A 26,740-nucleotide genomic window follows, 5' to 3' on the forward strand; every position below is an offset into this window, starting at 1 on the left:
ACTTGTAAAAAATAAAGGTTCCTCTTCAAAGATTTTCCTCCCTATTAACTAGGAATAAATTTAGTAACTTCTCTTAGAAGCAAAATTTATTTAAAGCCCTGTGCTAACATTCTTAAAAATCTGCTAGCCGTGATAAAGAAATCAATGTACTTTATGTTCTTAGCTCTCACAATTTAGCCTAAATATTTGCCCTGGCATGCTTATACTGGTTCAAGCAAGCATTAGGTCGTAGCCTGTTCCTCTTCCTTATTTAAAGATATTTTTACCTTTCTCAGCATTCCACAAATTAACTTCCTGCTTCCTTTATTCTCCTCTACCTTTGCCTCTTTTAAAAAGTTCTGAGTTGCTAGCCACTCGGGACAAATACAGAATGTGAGGTCCTGTTCCAGCCAGTGGAAACCGGACACAGCAGTAGGGTGGACATGTCAGGTTATAAATGACCCTGTCTCCTTTGTTCGGTGTACTCTCGTGGCAGAACTGCTGGCTAGTGTACCCTTTCTGCAGAAAGTATAAAAATGGCCTTGCTGAGTAAATTAAATTTATGTTCAAGTGCTATTTCTTTACGGCACCAGGGAACAAGCATTTCAGACATACTGCTGGTTCAAATGGGCATACATGAAATATCTTCAGACTAATTCAAAATAGGAACCTTTTGTATCAGAGCTTTTCTGTTTGATTGAAAATAAAATCAACCCACTTTAAATTCCAATTAAATATTAATTTTCTTATATTAAACTGATATTTTTTCCTCTCAATTTTATCTCTACTTCTGTAATCTTAGGTGCTATCAACATCTCTCATACACATTTCTGAAATCTGTTTTTATTGGTTATTTTATTTTAAAATTATCACTACTCTTTATCTACTTTGAACTTTTATTTCCAAAATGATAGATGCAAGCAGAATATTTTAATAAAACCATGGTAAAAGGCAAGCTTTAGTAACTAAGACAATTGACCCAGTTTTTCCTTCTTCAAAATTTTAAGATCTTTAAAGCAGAAACTTGTGCTTTAAAACTGTATTGATACATTTTAAAATGGTATAATTTGTATGTCATTTAAATGTTCAAGTAGGCAAAAGGATGATTATTCCTTTACTTTTTTTTTTTTTTTTTTTTTTTTTTGAGACAGAGTCTTGCTCTGTCACCCAGGCTGGAAAGCAGTGGCGCGATCTTGGCTCACTGCAACCCCCGCCTCCTGGGTTCAAGCAATTCTCCTGCCTCAGCAGCCTGGGTAGCTGGGACTACAGGTACGCGCCACCACGCCTGGCTAATTTTTGTATTTTTAGTAGAGATAGGATTTTGCTATTTTGGCTAGGATGGACTTGAACTCCTGACCTCAGGTGATCCACCCACCTTGGCCTCCCAAAGTGCTGGGATTACAGGTGTGAGCCACTGCACCCTTTACGTGTTTTTCTTAAACTGCTGGGTATGGGGAATGAGAAAGTAGGGATCTTAGCTGTTCTAAGATGAAAGAGTGGCATCTCCTGTTAGAGTCCCAGTTTTAATGGATGGTAGATGAGATATTGTAAAATATATATTTGGTCTTCCTCATGTCTCCTGGAATATAACTCCTAAAATCCTTGGAATCTCCAAAGTGATCTGTGTCTTTGTGTGTGCTAATGAATTGGCTGATGCCTGGTAACCTCTGGTTAGCTTCAGGATTGGGGCTGGTCACTGGAAAGACTGAGCCATGATTAGAGGGTTAGTACTTTCAGCCCCATCCCCAAGGGTTGGGGATGGAAAGAAGGGAGGAAAGAAGGGCCAAAAATTGAGTTGATCACTCAGTGATTTGACCAGTAATACCTAGTAATGAAGCTTCCATAGAACCACAAAAAGACTGGGTTCAGGTGTTACAGGAAAGGGGTTCTGATCCAGACCCCAAGAGAGGGTTCTTGGATCTCATGCAAGAAAGAATTCAGGGCAAGTCTATAGAGTAAAGTGAAAGCAAGTTTGTTAAGAAAGTAAAGGAATAAAAGAATGGCTGCTCCATAGACAGAGCAGCGCCAAGGGCTGCTGGTTGCTCATTTTTATGGTTATATCTTGATGATATGCTAAACAAGGGGTGGATTATTCATGCCTCCCCTTTTTAGACCATATAGGGTGACTTCCTGACATTGCCATGACATTTGTAAACTGTCATGGCACTGTTGGGAGTGTCTTTTAGCATGCTACTACATTATAATTAGTGTATAATGAGCAGTACAGACTACCAGAGGCCACTTTCGTGCCCATCTTGGTTTTGGTGAGTTTGGGCCAGCTTCTTTACTGCAACCAGTTTTATCAGCATGGCCTTTATGACCTGTGTCTTGTGCCGACCTCCTATCTCATCCTGTGGTTTAGAATGCCTAACCGCCTGGGAATTCAGCCTGGTAGATCTCAGCCTTATTTTATACAGCCCCTACTCAAGATGGAGTTGCTCTGGTTCAGACGCCTCTGGCAGTTCCTGGAGGGTGGCATCCCCAGAGAGGGTATGAAAGCCCTGGGCCCCTTGCCCCATATCCTGCCCTATCCTCTTCATCTGGTGTTCATTGATACCCTTTGTAATAGCCTTTATTATAAACCCATAAATGTAAGTATAAGTGTTTCCCTGAGTTCTGTGAACTGCTCTAGAAAGTAATCAAACCCAAGGAGTGTGGTGTGGGAACCCTGCTTTATAGCTAGTCGGTCAGAAGCACAGATAAAACAACCTGGGGCTTGCTATTGGAATCAGAAGTGGGAGACAGTTTTCTAGGACTGAGCCCTCAACCTGTGAGATCTGTTGCTGTCTCCTGGTGGGTAGTGTCATAACTGAATTGAATTAGAAGACACCCAGCTAGCGTCTGCTGCAAGATTGCTTGCTTGGTGTGTGGAGAAAATCTCCCACACATTTGGTCACAGAAGTGTTCTGTGTTGTGAGAGTGTAATAGGAAGAAACTGAGTTCTTTCGTTCTATATCATCCAAGAAGGTAATATTAAATATTATTTTACATTAAAACCACACCGTATATTAGGAAGAAAAATGCCAAAATTGTAGGAGTTTAAAGTAATTTCTTGCTTAAAAGGGAATTAGTTGGGGATACTCCAAACTCCTGGAAGCACGCATTCATTCTGCTTTGCTAGATAGGGTTATATCTGGAAAGCGTTTTGAAAAGTCAGTAATATCTTCTTCACCTGAAGTTATTTATATTCTTTTTGTATTCCTTCCAGAGGTGGATAGAATGTAGTAAGAACCAATTTTGTGTTTTGGACATTTGGGTTTCATTTTCATATTATTTTAGAAGTGGAAAGGACTTTGGAGATTATTTTATTCAAATCCCTTATTTTTTAGATGAGGCCTGGAGGAGAGGGTAAGTGTTCTTGCCCAAGATCATTTCTTGGGTGTTAGAACCTTAATTTCCTGATTCCATCTAATATTTATTAAATTGTGCTGGTCTCTTTGTAGCTAAGGTAGGAGATTAGAAACTGGTTTAAGACATTAAGGTTGGAGAATATTGGTCAATTGAATATAAAGCTATCAATCAGTGAACCTACTATATACTTTATTGGAGTTTTAGGAAAAATGAAAAATTAAATCAGTTGTCAATTATTACACTTTGCCCCCAACTCAGACAGTTGCTGATAACAAGAATTACACTGGAAAGTAGTTGATTAAATCAATGATTTTGTTTTTGAACAGTTGTGTGGGGCATCAACATAGGAGATGTTACTGCCAACAGATAATTATTTAGCTTTGAAATAAATGGTTTGAAAACTTGCTTTTATAAAATATTTGAAGAAATATCAACTTCTTTATTCTTAGTAAGGAAAAAATTCATTCTAGATTTTCACATTTAGAGAGGGACTGCGGATTATAGTTCATGTGAATGAGCTTACAGCTTAAAACATTTAGACATCAAATTGATTTTAAATGTTTTAGAACTGAAGGAACCTGGATTTGCAATTTGAACTCTCTTGATGAATTGTTTTGTACTTTCATTTGCCACAACATAATGTGTTAAAGAAAGAACTGGGCAGAATTTATCCAGTAACTAAAAGTTTTATTGGAAATGTTACTAGTTTGATGTTCTATTTTGTTCTTTGAACTTCCCTCTACTGATCTTGTTTTCAAAAAGATCATCTCTTATCTTTGGCAAATCTTGCTGCATTGATGATTCATCTTTCTGTTTGTACAAGGCATCTTCAGAATATACACAGAGCTCGTATTTGTAATATATGTGTACAGTACATATATACATATAAATCTGAAAATTTTTGAGTCCCAACATAATATTCCAAGGAGATGCTCATTGGAACATTTCAGATTTTGGATTTTCAGATCAGAGATGCTCAACCAGCAACAATGCAAATATTCCAAAATATGAAAAAATCCAAAATTTGAAATGCTTCTGGTTTCAAGCATTTTGGATAAGGGATACTTAATCTGTACATACACACAATGAGAAGTTATAAGTAAAACTATCTCAGAGTGTCTGGGGGAGAAGGTTGATAGATATGTCATCTCTCAGGTATTTATCCCCAAACTGCAAATTTCTGTATGTCTGAGGAAAGGACAAACCCATTAAACCTACTTTATTTTTTATTTTCCAAACTTTCTGTGTTCTAGTTAGAAGCGTGATAGATACAATCAACCCTTTGAAAAACTTTTTTAGGATTTTTGGTTGTTAAAATGATGTTTGTAAAAACAAGCCTTCTATAAAGATATCTTTCAGTTTTTATATACCCAAATTAAAAGAATAATAGGATAGGGATTATAACTTTTGATTATATTGCAATTGAAAACAATATGGTCATACAAACTTTTTTTGTTTTTCCTTTTCTTGAGAAAAATTTAAGACTAAAGAGAAGTACAGAGAATTAAAAAAAAAAAAAAAAAGAAAACCCTCCTGTGTTTCTTCTGCCAGCATTTAACAAGTGTTTATGCAGTCATTTTTAAACTTAAAAAAAGGGAAACATAACACACAAAGTTGATGTCCTGTTTGATACCCGCCAACCCCCTGGGCAATCACTATCCTGAGTTTGGGTGTCTGTCATTCTAGTATTTAAAAAGTACTTTTTTAAAAAAAAAAATTTTTTTTTTTTTTTTTTTTTTTTTTTTTTTTTTGAGACACAGTCTTACTCTGTCGCCCAGGCTGGAGTGCAGTGGCGTGATCTCGGCTCACTGCAAGCTCCACCTCCCGGGTTCATGCCATTCTCCTGCCTCAGCTTCCCGAGTAGCTGGGACTACAGGCACCCACCACTACCCCCGGCTAATTTTTTGTATTTTTAGTAGAGACAGGGTTTCACCGTGTTAGCCAGGATGGTCTTGATCTCCTGACCTCGTGATCCGCCTGCCTCGGCCTCCTAAAGTCCTGGGATTACAGGCGTGAGCCACCGCGCCCAGCCTAAAAAGTACTTTTATATACATCTCCATTTATATCTACAACCAATATTGGTGGTAGAGATAGCAATAATAAAATAATAATGATCATAATAGCAGCTTACGTTTATTGAGTATATACTGAGTTCCAGGCGATGAGTCCAAGAACTTTATATGTGTTATATCATGTAGCCCTCATGGCAATGATAGAGGTTCTTTTATTATCCATTATGTTACAGATAAGGAAATTTTACAAATAAGGAAATTGAGCCATGGGGAAATTAAGCAACTTGCCCCAGTCAGCTAGTAAATGGTATAGCCTAGATTCAAACCTAGCTGTTCTGACAGACTTTTTGGGGTTTTCCTTTTAACTTATGTAGTTTGATTCCTCAAATATTGTTTGTGTGATCTTGATCTTCTTTCTAGTATTTAGCTGGATTCTTCTGATGGGTTTTCGAGGTATTCAGTATCATGTAAATAATAAAAATGTCTAGAATATATGTCTAGAATATATAATACTTTCATTCATTTATTTATTTATTTTATTTTATTTTATTTTGAGACAGGGTTCACTGGGTTGCCCAGGCTGGAGTGACCTGGGTGGCATCATCTCGGCTCACTGCAACTTCCACCTCCCGGGTTCAGGCGATTCTCCTGCCTCAGCCTTCCAAATACCTGGGATTACAGGTGCCCGCCACAACGCCTAGCTAATTTTTGTATTATTAGTCGAGACAGGGTTTCACCGTGTTGGCCAGGCTGGTCTCGAACTCCTGACCTTGGGTGATCTGCCTGCCTCGGCCTTCCAAAGTGCTGGGATTACAGGCGTAAGCCACCATGCTGGACCTCAGTTTCATTATTGATAATAGTGGTGACAAGTGAGCACTCTCGTCTTCTACTTGACTCTGGAGTCAATACTGCTAATGGTTTTGTTTTGTGATATATAATTTTAAATCATTAAAAAAAACTTTTATTCCTGCTTTATTAGTAGATTTTTTATTAGGAATGGATTTTGCATTTTATCAAGTGTATTTTTAACATCTCAACATAACATGAAATTGGTTAATGTCAATAGATTTGCCTGTGTTGTGCCATCATTATATTCCTGGAATGAACTCCTATTAATGTACTTTCTCATTTTCCTTGCTAATTTTTTTTTTTTTTTTTTTTTTTTTTTTTTGAGACGGAGTCTTGCTCCGTTGCCCAGGCTGGAGTGCAATGGCGCAATCTCCTGCCCCAGCCTCCAAGTAGCTGGGATTACAGGCACTTGCCACTATGCCCAGCTAATTTTTGTATTTTTAGTAGAGATGGGGCTTTACCATATTGGTCAGGCCAGTCTCAAACTCCTGACCTCAGGTGATCCACCTGCCTCAGCCGCCCAAAGTGCTGGGATTGCAGGCGTGAGCCACTGTGCCCAGCTGCTAATATTTTTAATTGCAGATTGTTATTAATTATATATTATGAAATCCATAACTGTGGTAGTATTACAGCTGTACTTTTTGTGCTTCATTAAATTTTGGTATTGTTACTTTATTGACTGCTTAAAAAGAACTGAGACTCTTTGCTGTACGCCCTAAAACATTTAAAGTAGCTTAGGAGTTGTCTGTTGGAGTCATGATAGAATTCTTCCTTAAAACAATCAGGGCTTTATTTTGTTGTGATTATAGTTTCTTTAAATCTTATTACTGATTTATTTCGGTAGTATCCCAACTATATTATCTCAATTCTCCAATTTACAGTAAATAACTGTTAAATTGGTTTTTTTGAAATGCATCCTTCATTGAGAGCATATAGGTATCAGATGCTGTGTTAGGTGCAGATAACACTTTTGTTACCCAAATCATCAGTCTGACTTGTACTAGATTATAGAATAAAAACCCAAATTCATTTGTTCGTTAACTGTCTTTTTCACATTCTGTACTGCTTTTCATTTTCCTACAATTTTATATGAATGTCTTTATGTATTCTAGCTATTCTGATCTACTTCCTATTCTTTAAATGCACTTGAACTTTCTTTCCTTTGAATTCAATTTGATGAAACCGGCTTGTAAGGTTTTTTGTTTTGTTTTGTCTTGTTTTTTTTTTTTTTTTTTTTTTTTTTTTTGAGACAGGGTCTCACTCTGTTGCCAAGACTGGAGCACAGTGGCACAATCCTGGCTCACTGCAGCCTTGACCTTCTGGGCTCTGGTGGCCTCCCCAGTAGCTGGGACCACAGGCATACACCACCACGCCTGGTTGTTTTTTTGTATTATTTGTAGAGTCGGGGTTTTGCCATATTGTTCAGGTTAGTAAGTTTTTTAAAAAGAGATGGAGTCTTGCTATATTATCTAGGGAGTGATCATAGTGCACTACAGCCTTGAAATCCTGGCCTCAAGTGATCCTCCTGCCTCAGCCTCCCAAGTAGCTAGGACTGTAGATGTGTGCCACCAAGTCTGGCTGTATAATATTTTGACCCATCAAAGTCATTCTTGATGTAGCGAACTTTTTTTGAGTATTTGGTTGCCCACCATTGGTTCTCTCTTCTTTTAGTAACGCACCCTCGTTCATTTTGGGGAAGCATTATCTGCCATATATTTTTTTTAATTTAAATAATTTATTGGTTGGCCGTGGTGGCTCATGCCTGTAATTCCAGCACTTTGGGAGGCTGAGGCAGGTGGATCACCTGAGGTCAGGCATTTGAGACCACCTAGCCAACATGGTGAAACCCTGCCTCTACTAAAAATACAAAAATTAGCTGAGTGTGGTGGCGTGTGCCTGTAGTCCCAGCTACTCGGGAGGCTGAGGCAGGAGAATCGCTTGAATCCTGGAGGCAGAGGTTGCAGTGAGCTGAGATCGCACCACTGCACTCCATCCTTGGTGACACAGTGAGACTCCATCTCAAAAATAATAATGTGATAATAATTTATTGAGACTGGGGATGGTGGCTTATGCCTGTAATCCCAGCACTTTGGGAGGCCGAGGCAGGCAGATCACTTGAGGTCAGGACTTCAAGACCAGCCTAGCCAACATGGTGAAACTCCGTCTCTACTAAAAATGCAAAAATTAGTCGGGCATGGTGAGACCATGCCATTGCACTACAGACTAGGCAACAAGAGTGAAACTCCGTCTCAAAAAATAAATAAATAAATAAAAAATAATTTATTGAGTTGAAATTCACGTCACGTACAATTAACCATCTTAAAAGTGAGCGATTTAGTGGCATTTAGTACTTTCACAGTATTGTGCAACTACCGTCTCTAGTTCCAAAACATTTTCATAATTCCAAAGTAAAATCTTACCAGTTTCTCCATTTTCCCTTCCTCTCCAGCCTCTGGCAACTACTAATCTACTTTCTATCTCTGCATTTGGCCATCCTGTACATATCTTACAAACAGAATCATACAGTATATAGCCTTTTATATCTGGCATCTTTCAATTGGCAGAATGTTTACAAGGCTCAAATTATAGTATGTATCAGTATTTCATTCCTGTTCATGGCTGAATAATGTTCCACTGTGTAGATAATATGACATTTTGTTTATTCATTCATATCTTGATGGTCATTTGTGTTGTTTCCACTTTTTGGCTATTACGAGTAATGCTCCAGTGAATGTTTGTGTACAAGTTTTCATATGAACGTGTGTTTTCAGTTCACTTGGGTATAGATCTAGGAGTCGAATTGTTGGGCCATAAGGAAACTCAGTTTTTAACTTTTTGAGATACCACCACCAAACTGCTCTTCACAGCTGACTTTCCATTCTTCTTCTTTTTTTTTTTTTTTTTTTTTAAAATAGAAACAGGATCTTGCTGTGTTGCCTAGCCTGGAGTGTAGTGGCTATTCTCAGACACAATCATAGCATACTACAGCCTCGAACTTCTGGCCTCCAGCAATCCTCCCACTTTAACCTGCTAAGTAGCTGGGACTACACGCACACTGCAGTGCATCTAGCTTGTCTTTCCATTCTTATTTATAATATTGAGTACCTTGTCCCTTTTTTCTTAATTTTGTTAGCTGATTGTTTTCATTTTTTTCCACTAAAGAATTATCTCTTGGGTTGGGCATGGTGGCTCACATCTGTAATCCCAGCACTTTGGGAGGCCAAAGTGGGAAGATTGCCTGAGTCTAGGAGTTTGAGACCAGCCTGGACAACACGGTGAGACCTCTGTCTCTAAAAAAGAAAAAGAGGAATAATCTCTCTGAGATATCAATCCTGTTGTTTTTGAATTTTTCTAATTTACCAATTTCCCATCCCTTCCTCTTCCCCTTTTCCTTCCTTCCTTCCTTCCTTCCTTCCTTCCTTCCTTCCTTCCCTCCCTCCCTCCCTCCCTCCCTCTCTCCCTCCTTCCCTCCCTCTCTCCCTCCTTCCCTCCTTTCCTTCCTTCCTTCCTTCCCTCCCTCCCTCCTTCCTTCCTTTCCTTCCTTCCTTGCTTCCTTCCTTCCTTGCTTCCTTCCTTCCTCCCTTCCCTCCCTCCCTCCCTCCCTCCCTCCTTTCCTTCCTTCCTTCCTTCCTTCCTTCCTTCCTTCCTTCCTTCCTTCCTTCCTTCCTTCCTTCCTTCCTTCCTTCCTTCCTTCGAGACAGGGTCTCACTCTGTTGACCAGGCTGTAGTGTAGTAGCATGATCTTGACTCACTGCAGCCTTGACCTCCTGAGCACAAGGGATCATCCCACCTCATCCTGCTGAGTAGCTGGGACCACATCATGCGCCACCATGCCTGGCTAATTTTTGTATTTTTTGCAGAGACGGGGTTTCTCCATGTTGTGCAGGCTGGTCTTGAACTCCTGAGCTCAAGTGATCTGCCCACCTTGGCCTCCCAAAGCGTTGAGATTACAGGTGTTAGCCAGTGTGCCCAGCCTAGTATTCTTAAAGTTTATTTTGTTTTTCTAATTTTGAATTGAATTATTAATATATTTAATTTTTTTTTAAGAGACTTTGTCTCACCCTATTACCCAGGCTGGAGTGCAGTGGTGCAATCATAGCTCACAGCTTCGAACTTCTGAGCTCAAGCGATCCTCCCACCCAAGCCTAAGTTGCTGGGACCACAGTCGTGTACCACCATGCCCAGATAATTTTTAAACATTTTGTCAAGACAGTGTCTTGCTATGTTGCTCAGGCTGGTCTTGAACTCCTGGCCTAAAGCTTCCTCCCACCTTGGCCTCTTAAAATGTTGGGATTATAGGAGTGAGCCACCACACCTGGCTTTCATTTAATTCTTACGTAGAAATGGAGCATTTAAGTCTTTATATATTTATTTGAGTCAACTTTGACTATATTCCCTTGATTTTGATATATGTTTCTTTTATATAACTTTCTAGATAATTTGTAACTCCTTTCCCCTTTCTCTCTTTGTCTCAGAAACTTAGTTTCCAAAAATTTAGGTTTTGCCTTGTTTTGGATTTCTTTAAAAATGCTTTTTAAAAATTTGCACTGATAGGCCAGGCGCAGAGGCTCACGCCTGTAATCCCAGCACTTTGGGAGGCCGAGGTGGGCTGATCACCTGAGGTCAGGAAAGTGAGACCATCCTGGCCAACACAGTGAAACCCTGACTATACTAAAAATACAAAAAAAATTAGCTGGATGTGGTGGCAGCCACTTGTAGTCCCAGTTATTTGGGAGGCTGAGGCAGGAGAGTCGCTTGAACCTGGGAGGCGGAGGTTGCAGTGAGCCGAGATTGCACCACTGCACTCCATCCTGGGCGACAGAGTGAGACTCTGTCTCAAAAAGAAAAAAAAAAAAATTTGCACTGATAATACATGCACATATAAGAAATTCAAATTTATGTAGTGAAGAGCAAATATCTTTCCTACCCCAGCTCCCAGTAACCCAGTTCTCCTTCTCCCAGAGGCAACTAGTGTTCCTAGGTTTTAAAAAAATGTTTTCAGCATTTATTCCATGCATTTATGAACATGCTATATGAATATATAAACCCTTTTTAATATAATTATGTTACTGTATATGAACTATGACAGTATACACAAATACTTTACATATTTTTCTTGGAGATTGCTCCATTTTAGTTGTTTCTTAGAGACTGCTAGTTGTTTAGTTGTTTCTTGGAGATTGCTTCATTTTAGTTGTTTTGTAAATACTTTTTGGTTTCACTACTTTCTGGCTAGAACTGTGGTCTATAATGATGTGTATATTTTTGAATTATTTGTTGGATAATAGTCAATTTGAAAATCTTTTCCACTGGTACTTAAAAAGAACATTTTAGGATATGCATAATATTTTAGATTAGATTTGGCCGGGCGCGGTGGCTCACGCTTGTAATCCCAGCACTTTGGGAGGTCGAGGCGGGTGGATCACGAGGTCAGGAGATCGAGACCACAGTGAAACCCCGTCTCTACTAAAAATACAAAAAAAATTAGCCGGGCGTGGTGGCGGGCGCCTGTAGTCCCAGCTACTCGGAGAGGCTGAGGCAGGAGAATGGCGTGAACCCGGGAGGCGGAGCTTGCAGTGAGCCGAGATCGGGCCACTGCACTCCAGCCTGGGTGATAGAGCAAGACTCCGTCTCAAAAAAAAAAAAAAAAAGAAAATATTTTAGATTAGATTTATCATCTTGGATTACATAGATGACTTCAGGACATCCATGAAACCTTTGGAAATTTGCTCATATTTTTATGAGTATGAGCATGAGTTTTATTCTTTTTTTTTTTTTTTTTTCGATAGAGTCTTCCTCTGTCACCAGGCTGGAGTGCAGTGGCATGATCTTGGCTCACTGTAACCTCCACCTCCCGGGTTCAAGCCATTCTCCTGGCTCAGCCTCCCGAGTAGCTGGGATTACAGGCGCCCACCACCACGCCCAGCTAATTTTTGTATTTTTATTAGAGACGGGGTTTCACCATGTGGGCCAGGATGGTCTTGATCTCCTGACCTCGTGATCCGCCCACTTCAGCTTCCCAAAGTGCTGGGATTACAGACGTGAGCCACCGCACCCAGCCCGAGCATGAATTTTATTCTTTGGGGAGTCAGAGTCCACAGCTTTTATCAGATTCTCAAAGGAATTCATGGTCTACCAATAGATTTAAGGACTGGTGGTTTATATACTGTTGTACTTTGCCTTATTTGTCAAGTACTGGCATGTACCTTAGAGATACTGTGGTTTGGTTCCGGACCACTGCAATAAAACAAAAAGTACAGTAAAGTAAATAAATCACAGTAAAGCCAACATCATAGTAAAGCAAGTCACACAGTTTTTTTGGTTTCTCAGTGTATATAAAGGTTGTGTGTACCGTATACTGTAGTCTGTTAAGTATACAATAGCATTATGTCTAAAAAAAAAAGTACGTACCTTAATTAAAAAATACTTTTTTTTTTTTTGCTAAAAAATGCTAAGAGTCCTCTGAGCCTTCAAAGAGTTATAATCTTTTTGCTCATGGAGGCCTCGTCTTGCCTTGATGTTAATGGCTGCTGACTGATCAGGATAGGGGTTGCTGAAAGGTTGGGATTACTTTGGCAATGTATTAAAATAAGACAGCGGTAAAGTTTGCTGCATTGATTGGCTCCTCCTTTCATGAATGATTTCTCTGTAGCATGCAATGTTGTTTGATAGCATTTTACCCACAGTAGAACTTCTTTCAAAATTCAAAAGGAGTCAGTCCGCTCTAACTCTGCTACTGCATTATCAATTAAATTTATGTAATATTCTAATCCTTTCTTGTCATTTCAGTAATATTCACAGCATCTTCACCAAGAATATCTTTCATTTCAATAAACTACTTTCTTTGCTCATCCATAAGAAGCAACTCCTCATCCATTAAAATTTTATCATAAGACTGCTGCATTCAGTCACATCTTCGGGCTCCACTTCTAATTCTACTTCTCTTGCTGTTTCCACCACGTCTGCAGTTACTTCCTCCACTGAAGTCTTGAACCTCTCAAAGTCATCTGTAGGGGTTAGAATCAACTTCTTCCAAACTCTTGTTAATATTGAGACTTTGGCCTTTTCCCCATGAACCATGGATGCTCTTAATGGCATCTATAATGGTGAATCCTTTGCAGAACATATTCTATTGACTTTACCCAGATCTCAGAGGAATCACTATCTATGGCAGCTATAGCCTTACAAAATGTATTTCTTAAATAATAAGACTTGAAAATCGAAATGACTTCTTTATCCATGTGCTGCAGAATGGATGTTGTGTTTAGTAGGCATGAACACAACATGAATCTCCTTGTACATCTCCAGTAGAGCTCTTGAGTGACTAGGTGCATTGTCAGTGAACAGTAATGTTTTGAAAGGAAACTTTTTTCTGAGCTGTAGGTCTTAACAGTGGCCTTAAAATATTTAGTAAACTGTGTAGTAAACAGATGTGCTGTCAACCAGGCTTCATTGTTGCATTAGTAGAGCACAGGGAGAGTAGATTTATAATAATTCTTAGGTGCCCTAGGTTTTTCAGAATGTAAAAGAGCATTGGCTTCAACTTTAAGTCCACCAGCTTCATTAGCCCTTAGCAAGAGACTCAACCTGTCCTTTGAAGGCAGGTATTGAATTATTTCTAGCTATGAAAGTCCTAGATGGCATCTTCCAATAGTAGGCTGTTTTGTCCACATTGAAAATCTGTTGTTTAATGTAACTACTTTCATCAGTTACCTTAGGTAGATATTCTGGATAACTTTCTGCAGCTTCTACGTCAGCACTTGCTGCTTCACCTTGCACTTTTATGTTGTGGGGACAGGTTCTTTCCTTAAGCCTCATGAGTGAACCTCTGCTAGCTTCAAACTCTTCTGCATCTTCCTTACCTCTCTCAGCCTTCATAGAATTGAAGAGAGGGCCTTGGTCTGGCTTAGGCTTTGGTTTAAGGGAATGTCGTGGCTGGTTTGGTATTCTATCCAGACCACTTAAACTTTCCCCATATCAGGAAAAAGGAGATTTCACTTCTTTATCATTTATGTATTCATTGGAGTGGCTCTCTTGGTTTCTTTAAGAACTTTCCCTTTGCATTGCAACTTGGCTAACTGGTGCAGGAGGCTTAGCTTTTGGCCTGCCTTCCTCACTAAACTTAATCATTTCTGGCTTTTGATTTAAAGTGAGGGACATGGTGTCTTCCTTTGTCTTGAACACTTAGAGGCAATTGTAGGGTTATTAGTTGGCCTAATTTCAATATTGTTGTGTCTTAGGCAATAGGGAGTCCCAAGGGTAGGGAGACTGGGGAATGGTTGGTTGGTGGAGCAGTCAGAACACGTACAATTTATCGATTAAGTTTGCCGTCTTATATGGGTGTGCTTTGTGGCACCCCCAAACAATTACAATAGTAACAATCAAAGCTTACTGATTACAGGTTACCATAACAGTTATAATAATAATGAAAAGTTTGAAATATTGTAAGAATTACTGAAATGTGACACAGATACGTGAAGTGAACACATACTTTTGGAAAAATGGCACCAGTACACTTGCTCAAATCAGGGTTGTCATAAACCTTCAATTTGTAAAAAAGATGCAGTATCTGTACAGCACAGTAAAGTCAAGTGCAATAAATGAGGTATGGCTGTATTTAAGTCTCTATTACTGTGGTTGCCATTCTTCCTATATTTTCTGTGGTTTCCGCTTCATTGTTTTATTACTCTGCTTGTAGTAAAGGTTTGTGACAGTTTTATTAGTGATTATACTGTTCATCTTACCAAGTAACCCTTTTTGTCCCATTTATTACCTAATAGATGATATTTTTTTTGTTTGCATTTGTTTGTTATATCATTACCCTACATTTTATCTTCTTTTTTTTTTTTTTGAGATGGAGTCTCGCTCTGTTGCCCAGGCTGGAGTGCAGTGGCGCAATCTCGGCTCACTGCAAGCTCCGCCTCTGGGGTTCACACCATTCTCTTGCCTCAGCCTCTCCGAGTAGCTGGGACTACAGGTGCCCGCCACCACGCCCGGCTAATTTTTTGTATTTTTAGTAGAGACGGGGTTTCACTGTGGTCTCGATCTCCTGACCTCGTGATCCACCCGCCTCGGCCTCCCAAAGTGCTGGGATTACAAGCGTGAGCCACCGCGCCCGGCCTTACATTTTATCTTCAACATTTTGAAATCACTTGTTTTAGATCCATCACTTATAGATAGGATATACATTTAAAAAATGATGTACTTATTAGATTTATAGTTATATACATTTAATTTTTAGCAGAGATTATAAATTTTGGGCCATAACTACTTTCATATATGTTTTGTTCAGTTAGCATATAGGTTATTATTATTTCACATCAGTCTTTGTCTTTTGGTTTTAATAGGTGAATTTTACAGATGTTGGTGTAGTAGCTGTGCTTGGTCTTACAGCTGACCTTTAGTCTCTGTTTTAACTTTTTTTTTTTTTTTTGAGATGAAGTCTCGCTGTGTTGCCCAGGCTGGAGTGCAGTGGCACGATCTTGGCTCACCGTAACCTCCACCACCTGGGTTCACACCATTCTCCTGCCTTAGCCTCCTGAGTAGCTGGGACTACAGGTGCCCACCACCACACCCGGCTAATTTTTTTGTGTTTTTAGTAGAAATGGGGTTTCACCGTGTAAGCCAGGATGGTCTCAATCTCCTGACCTCGTGATCCGCCCACCTCGGCCTCCCAAAGTGCTGGGATTACAGGCGTGAGCCACCGCGCCCGGCCTTCTGTTTTACCTTTTTAATACTTGCTTGTTTTCTTCCTTTGTTTCCTGTTGTTAGATGGCCTCTGTTTCTTTGATTCATTTCCTGTTCTATCTTTGTATAATTTTGGAAAATATATGGATATACCCAGATGACTAGACAGCAGTAATTAACCAGAAATGGAAATGAGGAAATTCCATTCATAGTAATCACAAAATCAAAAATACTTAAGAATCAACAGAAAAGCACAGGATTTATATGAAGAAAATCTAAAATAGGATAGGAACAAATAGAAAGGCACACTTTGTCCTTGGATGAACAGATTTCATAAAAATGTCTATTTTCTGAAAGTACATAAATCTAATGCAATTCAGATTGGAACCTCAATAGTGTGTTGGAAGGGATGGCATATAATTGAATAAAATAATCTTTTTTTTTTAATTTTTTTTTGAGACGGAGTCTCCCTCTGTCGCCAGGCTGGAGTGCAGTCGTGTGATCTTGGCTCACTGCAACCTCCACCTCCCGGGTTCGAGCGATTCTCCTGCCTCGGCCTCCTGAGTAGCTGGGACTATAGGCACGCACCACCACGACTGGCTAATTTTTGTATTTTTATTAGAGACGGGGTTTCACCATGTTGGCAAGGATGGTCTCCATCTCTTGACCTCATGATCCGCCCACCTTGACCTCCAAAAGTGCTGGGATTACAGGCGTGAGCCACCGTACCTGGCCTGAATAAAATAAACTTTTGGGACTTGCCTTACCAGTCATCAGAACATTTATACATTTTTAAGGCTATTGTAATCAAGTCACTGTTGTAAGAATAGACAAGTGGACTGGAATAGAGAATCCAGAAATAGATCCTATTAGTGGAAAAATGAATTATTTTGTTGTTTAGATCTTCTGCTTTCTTATTTTTGTTCACTTGATTCATCTTGTACTAAGAGTGGTATATTCATGTCTCATGTTATTAGTGTTTCTATTTAGGTTTCCTTGCATCTCCTGTAGTTTTTGCTTTATAAAAGCTGTGGCTGTGCTATTTTAAAATAATGCCTGGCTAATTCTTTTGCTTTTAAAGTAATTTCATCTCTTTGCTCGGAGGTCTTTAGGATTTTATCTTTATCTTTGAAATATAATAGTTTTACTAGGCTATTTCTTGGAGTTGATTGTCTGGGTTTATTTTCCCAAGTACCTTGTATATTGATTCAGGTATTTTTTCTGTTTTAGAAAGTTTTCTTGCATTGTAGCTATAAAACCAGCTCTGTTTTTGTTTGGTTTGTTTTGTGTTTTTTTTTCCTCACGTAATCCAATAATACGAATATTATTCTTTTTTCTTATCTTTTTCCAATTATTTCTCTCTGACCCTTTTTATTTTTCTTTATGTCATTGAGTCTGCTCTTCCTCGAACACTTTTATAATTCATTCTTCATTGCTGAGATAATTTTGCCTTTTTCTTCATATTTCTTTCCTGAGTTCAACTACCTCTTTCCCTTTCTTTCTTCCTTTCCTTTTCTTCTTTTTCTTTGTCTATTTCTGCTTTCAGTTTTTGAATTTTTGATTCAGGATTTTTCATATCATCATATGTTTCAGTTTATTTAATTTTGTTTGGATTGTTAACTTACACTTTGTTTTGCTTTGTTGTTACCAGGGAATTTCCCTCAATTGATAAATGTAAAAATTTAATTTTGTTTTGTTTTCTGCAATAGCTCTGTATGCACTTGAGTTTTCTCATGTTCATTTTTATGGTATTGAGTATTTTATAATATTCTTAATTTAATTGCATTCTCTTCAGTCAATATAGCAAAGTCCAAATACAATAGCAGAAATTTTGTTTGTTTTACTTGAGGAAAGGGTTGTTCTGTCTTCAATTTTATGGGTCTATTTTGCCTTGCAGGACACTAAATATTTCCCCTTTTTCTTCTTTTACCCTTCACCACTCAGTTGTTAAAGGATGCTTCTCTCTTCCTTTTTGCTTTTTCTTTCCTCTGCATTTCAACAAATGCTTATTTAACACTTGTCTTTTTAAATTACACCTGCTCCTTTAAACCGTGCCTTCTGCTTTAAATTAAATGTACTTTGAAATCTCTTCCCTGTAGTCTGTGCTCTGATCTGCCTAGATATTTTTCCAGTGTTTTCAGATACGGTGTGGATTTAATCTTTCTGGGAGTCACTCCAAATCATTTTTAGCCCCCTTCACAAGCCTTCTCCTCTGTCTTTTCTGCAATTTTTCTTAGTCTGCCTTTGCTTGCCGCAAAGCCCTGTGGCTGGATGGAAGTGAAAGCATGTACCCTGGATTGGTTGACTTTTTCTCTTTTTTATTTACAATTATTTGTAATTTTGGCATTCTGTATCTTCAAGTTATGCTACAGGTGTGGTTTGGTATAGAATTTAATTTTTCCTTCTTGTTTTTCTTAAATTTTGGGCAGATAGCTATGCAGCTGCCATTGTCTTCAACTATGTAGAAGTCCTGGATTACTTAATAAATGGTGGTGGCATAACTAGCCTTCTACCTGGAAACAATAAAATTGGACTCAGCTTGTCCTATATAGAGTGTATTAAACTTCCAGATGAATGTAGAATTTATTTTAATTCCAGATGGACTAAAGACTCAGGTGTTTTTTAAAAAAATCTCTCAAGAATATCAAGGTGGTTTTGTATAGGTGATTACCTATATAATCTAGAATTCATGTGGAATCTGGGTGTGAGAGTGGGGCAGGGATACTCTTTTTTTTTTTTTCTTTTTTTTTTTAATGTTTATTTTTTTATTTTTTTTTTTATTACACTTTAGGGTTTTAGGGTACATGTGCACAATGTGCAGGTTTGTTACATATGTATACATGTGCCATGTTAATTTCCTGCACCCATTAACTCATCATTTAGCATTAGGCGTATCTCCTAATGCTGTCCCTCCCCCCTCCCCCCACCCCACAACAGTCCCCAGAGTGTGATGTTCTCCTTCCTGTGTCCATGAGTTCTCATTGTTCAATTCCCACCTATGAGTGAGAACATGCGGTGTTTGGTTTTTTGTCCTTGCGATAGTTTACTGAGAATGATGTTTTCCAGTTTCATCCATGTCCCTACAAAGGACACGAACTCATCATTTTTTATGGCTGCATAGTATTCCATGGTGTATATGTGCCACATTTTCTTAATCCAGTCTGTCGTTGTTGGACATTTGGGTTGGTTCCAACTCTTTGCTATTGTGAATAGTGCCGCAATAAACATACGTGTGCATGTGTCTTTATAGCAGCATGATTTATAGTCCTTTGGGTATATACCCAGTAATGGGATGGCTGGGTCAAATGGTATTTCTAGTTCGAGATCCCTGAGGAATCGCCACATTGACTTCCACAATGGTTGAACTAGTTTACAGTCCCACCAACAGTGTAAAAGTGTTCCTATTTCTCCACATCCTCTCCAGCACCTGTTGTTTCCTGATTTTTTAATGATGGCCATTCTAACTGGTGTGAGATGGTATCTCACTGTGGTTTTGATTTGCATTTCTCTGATGGCCAGTGATGATGAGCATTTCTTCATGTGTTTTTTGGCTGCATAAATGTGTTCTTTTGAGAAGTGTCTGTTCATGTCCTCTGCCCACTTTTTGATGGGGTTGTTTGTTTTTTTCTTGTAAATTTGTTTGAGTTCATTGTACATTCTGGATATTAGCCCTTTGTCAGATGAGTAGGTTGCAAAAATTTTCTCCCATTGTGTAGGTTGCCTGTTCACTCTGATGATAGTTTCTTTTGCTGTGCAGAAGCTCTTTAGTTTAATGAGATCCCATTTATCGATTTTGGCTTTTGTTGCCATTGCTTTTGGTGTTTTAGACATGAAGTCCTTGCCCACGCCTATGTCCTGAATGGTATTGCCTAGGTTTTCTTGTAGGATTTTAATGGTTTTAGGTCTAACATTTAAGTCTTTAATCCATCTTGAATTAATTTTTGTATAAGGTGTAAGGAAGGGATCCAGTTGCAGCTTTCTACATATGGCTAGCCAGTTTTCCCAGCACCATTTATTAAATAGGGAATCCTTTCCCCATTTCTTGTTTTTGTCAGGTTTGTCAAAGATCAGATAGTTGTAGCTATGCGGCATCATTTCTGAGGGTTCTGTTCTGTTCCATTGATCTATGTCTCTGTTGTGGTACCAGTACCATGCTGTTTTGGTTACTGTAGCCTTGTAGTATAGTTTAAAGTCAGGTAGCGTGATGCCTCCAGCTTTGTTCTTTTGGCTTAGGATTGACTTGGCGATGCGGGCTCTTTTTTGGTTCCATATGAACTTTAAAGTAGTTTTTTTCCAATTCTGTGAAGAAAGTCATTGGTAGCTTGATGGGGATGGCATTGAATGTATAAATTACCTTGGGCAGTATGGCCATTTTCACGATATTGATTCTTCCAACCCATGAGCATGGAATGTTCTTCCATTTGTTTGTATCCTCTTGTATTTCATTGAGCAGTGGTTTGTAGTTCTCCTTGAAGAGGTCCTTCACATCCCTTGTAAGTTGGATTCCTAGGTATTTGATTCTCTTTGAAGCAATTGTGAATGGGAGTTCACTCATGATTTGGCTCTCTGTTTGTCTGTTATTGGTGTACAAGAATGCTTGTGAGTTTTGTACATTAATTTTGTATCCTGAGACTTTGCTGAAGTTGCTAATCAACTTAAGGAGATTTTGGGCTGAGACAATGGGGTTTTCTAGATATACAATCATGTCATCTGCAAACAGGGACAATTTGACTTCCTCTTTTCCTAATTGAATACCCTTTATTTCCTTCTCCTGCCTGATTGCTCTGGCCAGAACTTCCAGCACTATGTTGAATAGGAGCGGTGAGAGAGGGCATCCCTGTCTTGTGCCAGTTTTCAGAGGGAATGCTTCCAGTTTTTGCCCATTCAGTATGATATTGGCTGTGGGTTTGTCGTAGATAGCTCTTATTATTTTTAGATACGTCCCATCAATACCTAATTTATTGAGAGTTTTTAGCATGAAGGGTTGTTGAATTTTGTCAAAGGCCTTTTCTGCATCTATTGAGATAATCATGTGGTTTTTGTCTTTGGTTCTGTTTACATGCTGGATTACATTTATTGATTTGCGTATGTTGAACCAGCCTTGCATCCCAGGGATGAAGCCCACTTGATCATGGTGGATAAGCTTTTTGATGTGCTGCTGGATTCGGTTTGCCAGTATTTTATTGAGGATTTTTGCATCAATGTTCATCAAGGATATTGGTCTGAAATTCTCTTTTTTGGTTATGTCTCTGCCAGGTTTTGGTATCAGGACGATGCTGGCTTCATAAAATGTGTTAGGGAGAATTCCCTCTTTTTCTATTGATTGGAATAGTTTCAGAAGGAATGGTACCAGTTCCTCCTTGTACCTCTGGTAGAATTCAGCTGTGAATCCATCAGGTCCTGGACTCTTTTTGGTTGGTAAGCTATTGATTATTGCCACAATTTCAGAACCTGTTATTGGTCTATTCAGAGATTCAACTTCTTCCTGGTTTAGTCTTGGGAGGGTGTATTTGTCGAGGAATTTATCCATTTCTTCTAGATTTTCTAGTTTATTTGCATAGAGGTGTTTGTAGTATTCTCTGATGGTAGATTGTATTTCTGTGGGATCGGTGGTGATATCCCCTTTTTCGTTTTTTATTGCATCTATTTGATTCTTCTCTCTTTTCTTCTTTATTAGTCTTGCTAGCGGTCCATCAATTTTGTTGATCTTTTCAAAAAACCAGCTCCTGGATTCATTAATTTTTTGAAGGGTTTTTTGTGTCCTTATTTCCTTCAGTTCTGCTCTGATTTTAGTTATTTCTAGCCTTCTGCTAGCTTTTGAATGTGTTTGCTCTTGCTTTTCTAGTTCTTTTAATTGTGATGTTAGGGTGTCAATTTTGGATCTTTCCTGCTTTCTCTTGTGGGCATTTAGTGCTATAAATTTCCCTCTACACACTGCTTTGAATGTGTCCCAGAGATTCTGGTATGTTGTGTCTTTGTTCTCGTTGGTTTCAAACAACATCTTTATTTCTGCCTTCATTTCGTTATGTACCCAATAGTCATTCAGGAGCAGGTTGTTCAGTTTCCATGTAGTTGAGCGGTTTTGAGTGAGTTTCTTAATCCTGAGTTCTAGTTTGATTGCACTGTGGTCTGAGAGACAGTTTGTTATAATTTCTGTTCTTTTACATTTGCTGAGGAGAACTTTACTTCCAACTATGTGGTCAATTTTGGAATAGGTGTGGTGTGGTGCTGAAAAAAATGTATATTCTGTTGACTTGGGGTGGAGAGTTCTGTAGATGTCTATTAGGTCCACTTTATGTAGAGCTGAGTTCAATTCCTGGATATCCTTGTTAACTTTCTGTCTCGTTGATCTGTCTAATGCTGACAGTGGGGTGTTAAAATCTCCCATTATTATTGTGTGGGAGTTTAAGTCCCTTTGTAGGTCACTGAGGACTTGCTTTATGAATCTGGGTGCTCCTGTGTTGGGTGCATATGTATTTAGGATAGTTAGCTCTTCTTGTTGAATTGATCCCTTTACCATTATGTAATGGCCTTCTTTGTCTCTTTTGATCTTTGTTGGTTTAAAGTCTATTTTATCAGAGACTAGGATTGCAACCCCTGCCTTTTTTTGTTTTCCATTTGCTTGATAGATCTTCCTCCATCCCTTTATTTTGAGTCTATGTGTGTCTCTGCACGTGAGATGGGTTTCCTGAATACAGCACACTGATGGGTCCTGACTCCTTATCCAGTTTGCCAGTCTGTGTCTTTTAATTGGAGCATTTAGCCCATTTACATTTAACGTTAATATTGTTATGTGTGAATCTGATCCTGTCATTATGATGTTAGTTGGTTATTTTGCTCGTTAGTTGCTATAGTTTCTTCCTAGCCTCGATGGTCTTTACAATTTGGCATGTTTTTGCAGTGGCTGGTACCGGTTGTTCCTTTCCATGTTTAGTGCTTCCTTCAGGAGCTCTTTTAGGGCAGGCCTGGTGGTGACAAAATCACTCAGCGTTTGCTTGTCTGTAAAGTATTTTATTTCTCCTTCACTTATGAAGCTTAGTTTGGCTGGATATGAAATTCTGGGTTGAAAATTCTTTTCTTTAAGAATGTTGAATATCGGCCCCCACTCTCTTCTGGCTTGTAGAGTTTCTGCTGAGAGATCAGCTGTTAGTCTGATGGGCTTCCCTTTGTGGGTAACCCAACCTTTCTCTCTGGCTGCCCTTAACATTTTTTCCTTCATTTCAACTTTGGTGAATCTGACAATTATGTGTCTTGGAGTTGCCCTTCTCGAGGAGTATCTTTGTGGCGTTCTCTGTATTTCCTGAATCTGAATGTTGGCCTGCCTTGCTAGATTGGGGAAGTTCTCCTGGATAATATCTTGCAGAGTGTTTTCCAACTTGGTTCCATTCTCCCCATCATTTTCAGGTACACCAATCAGACGTAGGTTTGGTCTTTTCACATAGTCCCAAATTTCTTGGAGGCTTTGTTCATTTCTTTTTATTCTTTTTTCTCTAAACTTCCCTTCTCTCTTCATTTCATTCATTTCATCTTCCATCAGCGATACCCTTTCTTCCAGTTGATCGCATCTGCTACTGAGGCTTCTGCAATCTTCATGTAGTTCTCGAAACTTGGCTTTCAGCTCCATCAGCTCCTTTAAGCCCTTCTCTCCATTGGTTATTCTAGTTATCCATTTTTCTAATTTTTTTTTCAAAGTTTTTAACTTCTTTGCTATTGTTTTGAATTTCCTCTCGTAGCTCAGAGTAGTTTGATCGTCTGAAGCCTTCTTCTCTCAACTCATCAAAGTCATCCTCCATCCAGCTTTGTTCCATTGCTGGTGAGGAACTGCGTTCCTTTGGAGTAGGAGAGGTGCTCTGTTTTTTAGAGTTTCCAGTTTTTTTGCTCTGTTTTTTCCCCATCTTTGTGGTTTTATCTACTTTTGGTCTTTGATGATGGTGATGTACAGATGGGTTTTTGGTGTGGATGTCCTTTCTGTTTGTTAGTTTTCCTTCTACCAGACAGGACCCTCAGCTGCAGGTCTGTTGGAGTTTACTAGAGGTCCACTCCAGACCCTGTTTGGCTGGGTGTCAGCAGCGGTGGCTGCAGAACAGCGGATTTTCGTGAGACCACAAATTCAGCTGTCTGATAGTTCCTCTGAAAGTTTTGTCTCAGAGGAGTACCCGGTTGAATGAGGTGTCAGTCTGTCCCTACTGGGGGGGTGCCTCCCAGTTAGGCTGCTCAGGGGTGAGGGACCCACTTTAGGAGGCAGTCTGTCCGTTCTCAGATCTCCAGCTGCGTGCTGGGAGAACCACTACCCTCTTCAAAGCTGTCAGTCAGACAGGGACATTTAAGTCTGTGGTGGTTCTTGCTGAGTTTTTGTTTGTCTGTGCCCTGCCCCCAGAGGTGGAGCCTACAGAGGCAGGCAGGCCTCCTTGAGCTGTGGTGGGCTCCACCCAGTTCGAGCTTCCTGGCTGCTTTGTTTACCTAAGCAAGCCTGGGCAATGGCGGGTGCCCCTCCCCCAGCCTCGCTGCCGCCTTGCAGCTTGATCTCAGACTGCTGTGCTAGCAATCAGCGAGACTCCGTGGGCATAGGACCCTCCGAGCCAGGTGCGGGACACAATCTCCTAGTGTGCCGTTTTCCAGGCCCGTTGGAAAAGCGCAGTATTAGGATTCCAGGTGCCGTCTGTTTCCCCTTTCTTTGACTAGGAAAGGGAACTCCCTGACCCCTTGCGCTTCCCGAGTGAGGCAATGCCTCGCCCTGCTTCGGCTCGCGCACAGTGCGCTTCACCGACTGTCCTGCACCCACTGTTAGGCACTCCCTAGTGAGATGAAACCGGTACCTCAAGCAGAAATGCAGAAATCACCCGTCTTCTGTGTCGCTGGGGCTGGGAGCTGGAGACCGGAGCTGTTCCTATTCGGCCATCTTGGCTCCACCTGTGGGGCAGGGATACTCTTGACCAAGAATGGAAAACAGAAGCTATAAAATAAAAGATGTGTGTGTACGTAAAAGATAGATTTAGAAGAAATATTTTCAATGTTGAGGACAGACTGTGATAAAATACAAAAAACTTTTACAAATTGACAACATAACAAAATAGGAAAATGCATGAATAAGTATTTCCCAGAAGAGCATATTCAGATGACCAACAAACGTAAGATGTTCAGATTTATTAGTAATCAGGGAAATACAAATTAGAGTAACAACGTATCCCTGTACAACTATCACACTGGCCTAATTTAAAACAGCAAAATTACATATGGATTATGTGGGAAGGGGTGGAGGTAAATAAGGCACTTTTATGTCCTCTGCACAATGCTAGTGTTTAATACCAAATGAAGTCAGGGTGGGATGGAGGATCATGATTTTCCCCCCACTTAAGTGCATACTTTACAAGTATCTTAGGAAGATGAATTAAGCATAGTAATCATAAACTTGTGAAGGCAAGTGTCATCAAATTTTATATTTAGAATTTACCAGGGCATAATGAGATATAAGAAACTCCTTTTAATTACTGTAGTCTGAGATCTTTATCATTGGAGTACTTTCTTGAAGATCTGCGTATGTCATGAAAATTAAATTCCCTTCAGTGATTGAGGTTTTTCTCTATTACCAGCTATTATAAGTGACATTCTGGGGACTTGCTTGAGAGACACCTTCGCTGCAATATTTTGTAATGAAAAATTTTGTGTATATATAAAAAATATATGTCAATGCATCTTATTTCTGATGCATTTCAAAATAAATTACAGATGTCTGTTTACTTCCCTCAAATATACTTCAGCTTGCATATCATTATTCAGTATTTTTTGAGGCAAAATTTACATGCAGTGAAATGTAAAAATCTCAAGTGCACTTTCACTGAGTTTTTTTATTTTTATTTTTTTATGTAGAGATGAGATCTCACTATGTTGTCCAGGCTGGTCTCAAACTCCTGAGCTCAAGCAGTCCTCCTGCCTTAGCCTCCCTGAGTGTTAGGATTACGGGCGTGAGCTACCGTGCCCAGCCCACTAGGTTTTAATAAATGCACAACCTGTATATTCCACACCAGTATTGAGACACAGAATATTATCTCAAGAAGTGTCCTCATGCTCCTCACAGTCAGTTCATGCTGTCACCCTCTAGAGGCAACCACTATTTTGACTGAAGTATTTTTATGGACTTGTGTTTTCTTTTGGATAAATCTTTAAAAGAGGAATTGTTGGGTCATAGGGTTAGATATATGTTTCATTTTATGAGAAACTGCCAGACACCTTTCCAAAGTGGGTGTTCCATCCTACAATTATGAGTCCCAAAGTTTTTGGCTCAGGGAACTAGAAGGATGGAGTTACCATTTATTGAGAGGAAGAAGTCTACAGGAGGGACAGGTTTGTTTGGGGTGGTGGTACTGGCAGATTAGGAGCTCAGTTTTGGATATGTTAATTTTGAGATATCCAACCATAACCAAAATTGTTAGATAGCCATGTGGGGGGGCCAAGTAGGCAATTGTATATATGAATTTGGAGTTAGGGAGAAGGCCTGGGTTGGAGATAAAAAATTGGGAGTCATCAGCCTGTAGAACCCACTGTTATACTGATAGTGGAATCAGAACTGAATGGAAAAGGTACATCTGAAGAAATTACTGTTTTTTAAAATAAACTTTTTTTTTTTTTTTTTTTTTTTTTGAGACGGAGTCTCGCTCTGTCACCTAGGCTGGAGTGCAGTGGCGTGATCTCGGCTCACTGCAACCTCTGCCTCCCAGGTTCAAGCGATTCTCCTGCCTCAGCCTCCCAAGTAGCTGGGACTAGAGGTATGTGCCACCATGCCTGGCTAATTTTTGTATTTTTAGTAGAAATGGGGTTTTATCATGTTGGCCAGGCTTGTCTTGAACTCCTGGCCTCAAGTGATC

The 26,740-nt window shown here is 39.4% G+C and overlaps 1 protein-coding gene across 19 annotated transcripts in view; it reads left to right on the plus strand.

The window, feature by feature from the left end:
• The window catches only part of HERC1 (HECT and RLD domain containing E3 ubiquitin protein ligase family member 1), a 254,678-nt gene that overhangs the window by 39,836 nt on the left and 188,102 nt on the right, over window positions 1–26,740 (plus strand). The window lies entirely within an intron of this gene.

This window comes from Symphalangus syndactylus, chromosome 5, assembly GCF_028878055.3.
Source record: "Symphalangus syndactylus isolate Jambi chromosome 5, NHGRI_mSymSyn1-v2.1_pri, whole genome shotgun sequence".
In the NCBI taxonomy this organism is placed as follows: Eukaryota; Metazoa; Chordata; class Mammalia; order Primates; family Hylobatidae; genus Symphalangus; species Symphalangus syndactylus.